Here is a 6,582-nt window from a genome sequence, read left to right on the forward strand (position 1 = left end):
ACCCTCACCATGAAATCTTCCAGCTGACTAGGCTCTCTGCCCTGGCAGTGACGGTTGAAAAACTCCGGAAATCACGAGGAGTCCTGAAGTGTTGTCGCTGCCAGGGCTTCAACCACGTCGCTCGACAGTGCACCATGCCAGCTCAGTGTGTTTGATGTGGCAGAGGTAATGACAGCATGAACTGCATGCACCCACGGCAATAGCCTGCTAAATGTGGCCTGTGTGGATCTACTGCGCTTGTCCAAAACACAAGGAGGCCAGTCGCCACCAACGAGGACTAACGCCGTTGAACGCTAAACAGCACTCACCCAGAGGCACAGCCAGGAACACCACAGCGTCTATGTGGGCTGCAGCAGACTATCACCCTCACCCACCTACCCCGATTGAGTGGTGACGCGCCTATGTCCTGCAACACCAAACAGCTGCAGATGTCGCTCGGGGTGGGGTTCAAGCCCCAGCTCCTGCTCCCAGGTTGGACCTGTCGCAGTCCTTTCCAACGCTGCCACCACGACGCCACCAGGACGCTGGCCAGCAGCTCCCCTCCAGAAGTCAACCCCACGATGCTGACACTGATGTGGAGACTCTTCTTCAGACGATGATGGCTGCTCTTACAGAGGTGAACATAGCCATTCAGGCACTCCATGCTACCGTTGCAGCCACAGTCGAGGCGACCATTCGAGGAGCACTAAGTGCCAACCGCAAGGCTCCATCTGTCCAGCATGGCCGGCATTAGACGACTGGAGGACCTCTGCATTGTCATCTACAATGCTAATGGACTTTACCACGACCTCTTGGACCTGCGGCAGTTCCTCCTCAACCACGATGTAGATCTCTGTCTCGTTACAGAGACTCATCTCAAGCCAGCCCTCAGGGCAAATATAGCTAATTATAGGTGCTGCCATACTGACTGGATGACGGCCGGATGAAGCACCATGATCTATGTCAAAAACAGCATTCAACACTACGCTGCACCAACGCCGCCACTGCAGACCTTCGAAGGAACATCAGTCGCGGTCGAGACCTCCACTGGCCTCGTGACGATCATCATGGCTTATCATCCGCCACGTGGACTTCTTAACATGGACGAAGCTTATGCACTGCTCCAATTTCGTGACAAACTCTTCAGTGCTGACGATCTAAATGCCAAGCACGCTGCGTGGAATTCCATCACCACAAGTCACAATGGCCGCCGACTTCTCCATGTGCTGGACCAAGTGGATGCCTATGCCTGCAGACCGGATACTCCCACCTGCTTTCCCTCCAGGGGTGCCCCGGACATCCTGTACTTTGCCATCACTAAAGGGCTATGGCAGTTCCTCACTGCAGAATCGATCCATGCTCTGAACTTTAATCGCATTCCTGTCCTCTGCAGGCTCGCTGTCGCCCCTTCATCACAGCCCGACCATCGGGATTTGAAGAGGACGGACTGGGACCATTTCCATGCTCACCTCTCTCGTTCACTCACTCTTCACGCTGAGCATAACGCCGACGACGTCGACTGGGCGATTGACGAATTCACCACCACTGTGGGGACTGCCTTGGATTCCTCCACACCACGCCCTCAAAGATCGCCGCCACCGCGGCCTGGTCTCCTGCTGGATATCCTTGACCTTATCTGTGAGAGGAATCGTCTCTCCAAGGACTGGCAGCTTACGAGGAATCCCCAACTGAAGTGGCATATCAACTACATCCGACGCACCATCAAGTCAGCCATCATTGACCACAAAAATCGTCAATGGGCGTCGCACTTGGCTTCCTTCGCGCTGGATGCTCACTCCTGGGATGCCATGTGGTTTTTCACTAAACGGAGCCCACCATTCCTCCTCTGGATATTCCCAATAGGGTCGCTTATGCGCCTTTGGACAAGGCTAATGCGTTAGCCAACGTATTTGAAGCGAACTTCCGATGCATCGCTGACCCCATCGACCTGCAACATGTCCAACTCGTGGAGGGGGACATGGCCACGTACCTGGCAGAAGAATTTGGTGAAGATGACGATTTTCTCATGCCCATTACTCCAGCTGAAGTCAAGTCCACCATCACGGCCTTATCTTCCACCAAAGCGCCGGGAGCTGATGATATTCCAGTGATGGTCCTGAAGGAATTGCCACCCATCGCTCTCATGATACTTGCCAGTATCTTGAACACTATCATCAGGACCTTCACTTACCTGACAGACGGGCAAAATGCTGTTATTGTGGCTGTTCCTAAAATGGGCAAACGCTGCCAGGATCCTCGGAACTACCGGCCCATCAGTCTGCTGCGTCAGCAAAGTCTTCGAAAGGCTACTGCTGCACTGCCTACGGTACTACCTGGACCACAGACTAATTCTCCTGCATTAACAGCTTGACTTTCAGAAAGGGCATTCCACCTGCCTACAGGTGATCCGAGTGGTGGAAGAAGTCACGCAAGCCTTCAACAACAGGGAATACTGCGGTGCCATCTTCTTAAATGTCTAGAAGGTGTTTGATAGTGTGTGGCATTGCGGGCTGTTATACAAGCTCAAGGAAATGCACTTCCCGAAGAGGATCATTCATCTCCTACTTGCGAGGACGACGCTTTCAGGTGCGGATAGGTGACGCCCTGTCCTCACACAGCCTGATAACGGCGATAGTTCCGCAGAGCTCTGTCCTGGGCCCCACACACTATTCCATCTACACGTCTGACATCCCTCGATCTCCACACATTGAGAGGGCCCTCTATGCTGATGATACCCTTCTCGACACCCGTAGCAGATGGCCTGCCACTCTCCACCGTTGATTGCAAGATTCCTGCTCCAACCTCGAGATGTGGGCGACAAGATGACGAGTCTCCTTTGATGCCCTCAAGAGCCAGGCCGTCATCTTCACTAGGAGAAGATCGCCGCAAGTCCCGTCGATCCGCTTGTTTGGTGTGGACATCGTGTGGTCCGACACCGCCACCTACCTGAGAGTCATCATGGACCGTCAACTGAGATGCACCAGAAAGCTTCGGCTGTCCGCCCTAAAGTGCATCAACGACTGGAGGCCTTATGCCCCCTCCTTAACGAACACACTGCACTCTCCATGAGGAACAGGCTTCTGAACTACTGTTTTCTATCCGCCCAGTGATGGACTAGGCAAGTGCCGTCTGGGTAAATGCGGCCAATACGCACATTCGTCACCTTCAGCAGCTCCAGAATAAGGCACTCCGCCGCATCTTTCATGTTCATGCCACATTCCCGTCCAAATATCTCCATGAGGCAGTGCAAGAGGACTACGTCATGGCTTGCTCTTTCAACGCCAAGCGCGAAATCTGTATCATTCCTCTGCGGAATCGGACAACCCTCTCATCCAGAGCCTTGGTGCTCTGTCTCAAGACAGAACGCTACAAGCGGCCCAGCGCTACTTAGCCGCTAATTTTCTAAGTATCGCTCCTCTATTGTGATCTATTGTTCTCCACCGCCTACATGATGTCAAATATTAAGTACAACTATTCAGGCCTGCTCCATCAGGCAATGTCAATACGAGCCCAATGCTTTACGCCCATTGGTGCGTTAAAAGAGCCGGACGCTCCCTTGGCCCTTCGTCTGTTCCATCTCGCCGGCCACGACGGCCGACTTGAGGTACTTCTTGATAAACAGCGCCAACTCCTCCGCGTCCAGCTTGTAGCGGGCCTCAATGTACTTCTTGATCGTGTGCAGCGATGATTCGCCGCGCTGCTTCAAACTCTTGATGGCGGCCACCACCACCTCAGAGGTGCGCGGGTGCGCATGCTTGGCGCGCGGCTTCTTCGCAGAGGACGCAGACTAGGCCTCCTTCGTAGTGCCAGTGGCGGCAGGTGCCGCAGCAGTCTCGTTCGTAGCCGCCGGATCTGCCATTTCGACGACGCGCGTACACACAGCGAGAGCGAAGTAGGACAGCAAGCAGAGCAGAGCGCAGCCATAGAGAATAGTCGCCAGCGCGCCAGGCGCAGCCAGTGTCGCGGGGCGGGAGCGGACGGCCGAGAGAGCGGCCACCACTCTGCGAGCCGCGCATGCAATAGCGACTGAGATGTCGCACGTAATGGAGGGAGGAATTACGCGCGCGAACGGAGCGAGTGATTCCGCGTCGGCCGGCCGCGGTTCGGCGGCGGCTTGCCCCGTCGACCGCCTCGCCATCAGCCGACACACCTATGACGACTCGTCCCGGCGTGGTGGAAAGTAATAGTACCCTTGCACCGGAGCTGCTTACGGACTCAGAGATGGACTTCACTCCGGCTTTACCCGATGACGACGACACCTCTGAACGAACTGTCATTCTGCGATAAGCAAAACAGAAGAGGAGAACGCGACCTCTCTACAGATGGAAGACACGAACTCCGGGCCGCAACAGCAGGAGAGTTCCAACTGCCACCCAGGAAGAAGGAAGCTAGGCTGCAACCAGTCATCGTCACAAGAGAGCTAGACGTTTCCATTCGATTCCAACCCCTGAAAGGGACGCGGTCCACCCTGAATGATGCAACAGCGGACTTAGTAATTAGACAGCAGCAACGAGCTGAACACCAACGAGCACAAGATGCGCGGCGAAACCGATTGGACGAAGAGACCATGAACGCGGAACAACTGGCCACGTTGCAACAAACAACTGCACCAGCACATAAGAAGTTTCCCCCTAACATCTTACGGTTCAAAGAATCTTACAATACACTCCATACCTGGCTGAAGAACCACTGCAAGGCGCCATTCACAGTCAAACGGACGGGCGGCGAAACAAGTTAACCCTTCAGACCACTGAAGACTTTGTAATGGTCGTCGGGAAGCTTGGGGAAGAAGGCATCCCCATGTACACCACGCCAGCGGTCCGCCGACCAACTCTGAAGTCACTGATAAAGGGCATTCCGTCCTCGATCACGCACTCTGAAGTAAAGGAAGAAGTAGAAGATCTTGAATTCGTGGCGGCGCTCATCGAACATCACAGAATGCCAATCACGAACCAACTGACGGGGCACGGGGTCGTCATCTTATCTCACACTCCGGAACATCGCAATATCTTTCAACTGACGAGAATCTATTACCTGCCTATTAACGTAGAAAGACTCAGATCACGTGGCCACATCCAATGTTTTCGATGTCAGGGTTCAATCACAGAGCTTCGCAGAAGAGCTTCTGTAAAGTTTGGAAGGTAGGAGACGAGATACTGGCAGAAGTAAAGCTGTGAGTACCGGGCGTGACTCGTGCTTCGGTAGCTCAGATGGTAGAGCACTTGCCTTCGAAAGGCAAAGGTCCCGAGTTCGAGTCTCGGTCGGGCACACAGTTTTAATCTGCCAGGAAGTTTCAAAGATGACCATACCTACACGCAAAAACCCAGAAGACGCGGGCAATTCTGAACAGTAAATCCTGCACAAAATAGCTATAAGAAGGTGGACGGAGCGCCGCGCTTGCAGTCGCGGACACAATGCCGCATGCTTCGGGTGTTAGCGGGGCCTGCGCTGCCGGCCCAGCCACGGAGAATGAGCTCGCTCGCACTGCGCATGCGCCGGCCGGCCGGCCGCGGCGCTGCGGGACTTGTTCCGGAGCAGTACTTGGGCACCGAACTGGATTATTATTCGGAGGAAGACGCGGACAGCACTCTCGACTCGCGTACTGAGACCCGACGACGTGAGGAGCGGGAGAGATGAGGAGCCCGCGACCGATCGCCAGCACGCTGACCTCTGCGTGACGGAGCGCCAGAAGATGAGTATCGCCAGCCACCCAAGAAAAAGCAAGCGCGGCCGCAGCGGCTATTAGTTGCCAGGGAACTTCCGGTTTCCAACCGTTTTCAACCTCTACAAAGGCTTGGACAGACAATACAAGAAGCTACATCATCGTTAGCGGCGCAACAACGTGCGAGAACGGATCAACAACGAGGCTCAGATGCTACACAATACCACGGAGGCGAAGGTGGAGATGGTATAGAAGAAGATATATCGCCACCAGCACCAGTACACCGATAAGTACGTCCGATAGCTCTTCAATACAAAGAAGACAACAAGGAGTTGCGGAATTGGCTCAAGACCAACTGCAAAATGCCGTTCCAGGTGAAGCAAGCAGGTGAAGACATGCTGAAGCTGAACCATCAACAGACGATTACATCTTGGTTATGGATAAGCTAGGACGAGACGGAATACCTAATTATACATTCTCCGCAGTACGCACTCCAACTATCAAGGCGCTCTTTTAAGAAGATTTCTAAAACGCTCTCCAACTCAGATGTCAAAGAAGAGCTTGAAGGTATGGGATTTGTTGCATCACATTTAGATTTTCACCGCATGCCAGGCAGAAATCGTCCCACTGGACATCGGTTTGTCATCCTGGAAGATACACCAGCTCACAGGGAAGGCTTCAAAATAACCAGGTTCTACAACCTATGCATTACAGTCTAAAAACTACGCAAATAACGGGGACCAGCGCAATGTTATCGCTGCCAAGGTTTCGGGCACGTCTCACGTCTATGCACTACACCCCTGATGTGTGTCAGATGCGGCGGAGGACACAGCAGCAAAGGATGCACGCGGAAACGGGAAGAACCGCACACCTGTGGACTTTGTGGTGGGTCGCATGTGGCAAATTTCCGGTCATGCATCAAACACAAGCAGGAGAGCAGC

At 53.9% G+C, this 6,582-nt stretch overlaps 1 non-coding gene across 1 annotated transcript; it reads left to right on the forward strand.

Moving 5' to 3' along the window:
• The first annotated feature begins 5,173 nt into the window (after positions 1–5,173).
• Positions 5,174–5,248, forward strand: Trnas-cga (transfer RNA serine (anticodon CGA)). The gene has a single exon. It is a non-coding gene; the product is annotated as a tRNA-Ser (tRNA).
• Positions 5,249–6,582: the final 1,334 nt, after the last annotated feature.

The sequence above is a fragment of the Schistocerca gregaria genome, chromosome 8 (assembly GCF_023897955.1).
Source record: "Schistocerca gregaria isolate iqSchGreg1 chromosome 8, iqSchGreg1.2, whole genome shotgun sequence".
NCBI classification, from domain to species: domain Eukaryota; kingdom Metazoa; phylum Arthropoda; class Insecta; order Orthoptera; family Acrididae; genus Schistocerca; species Schistocerca gregaria.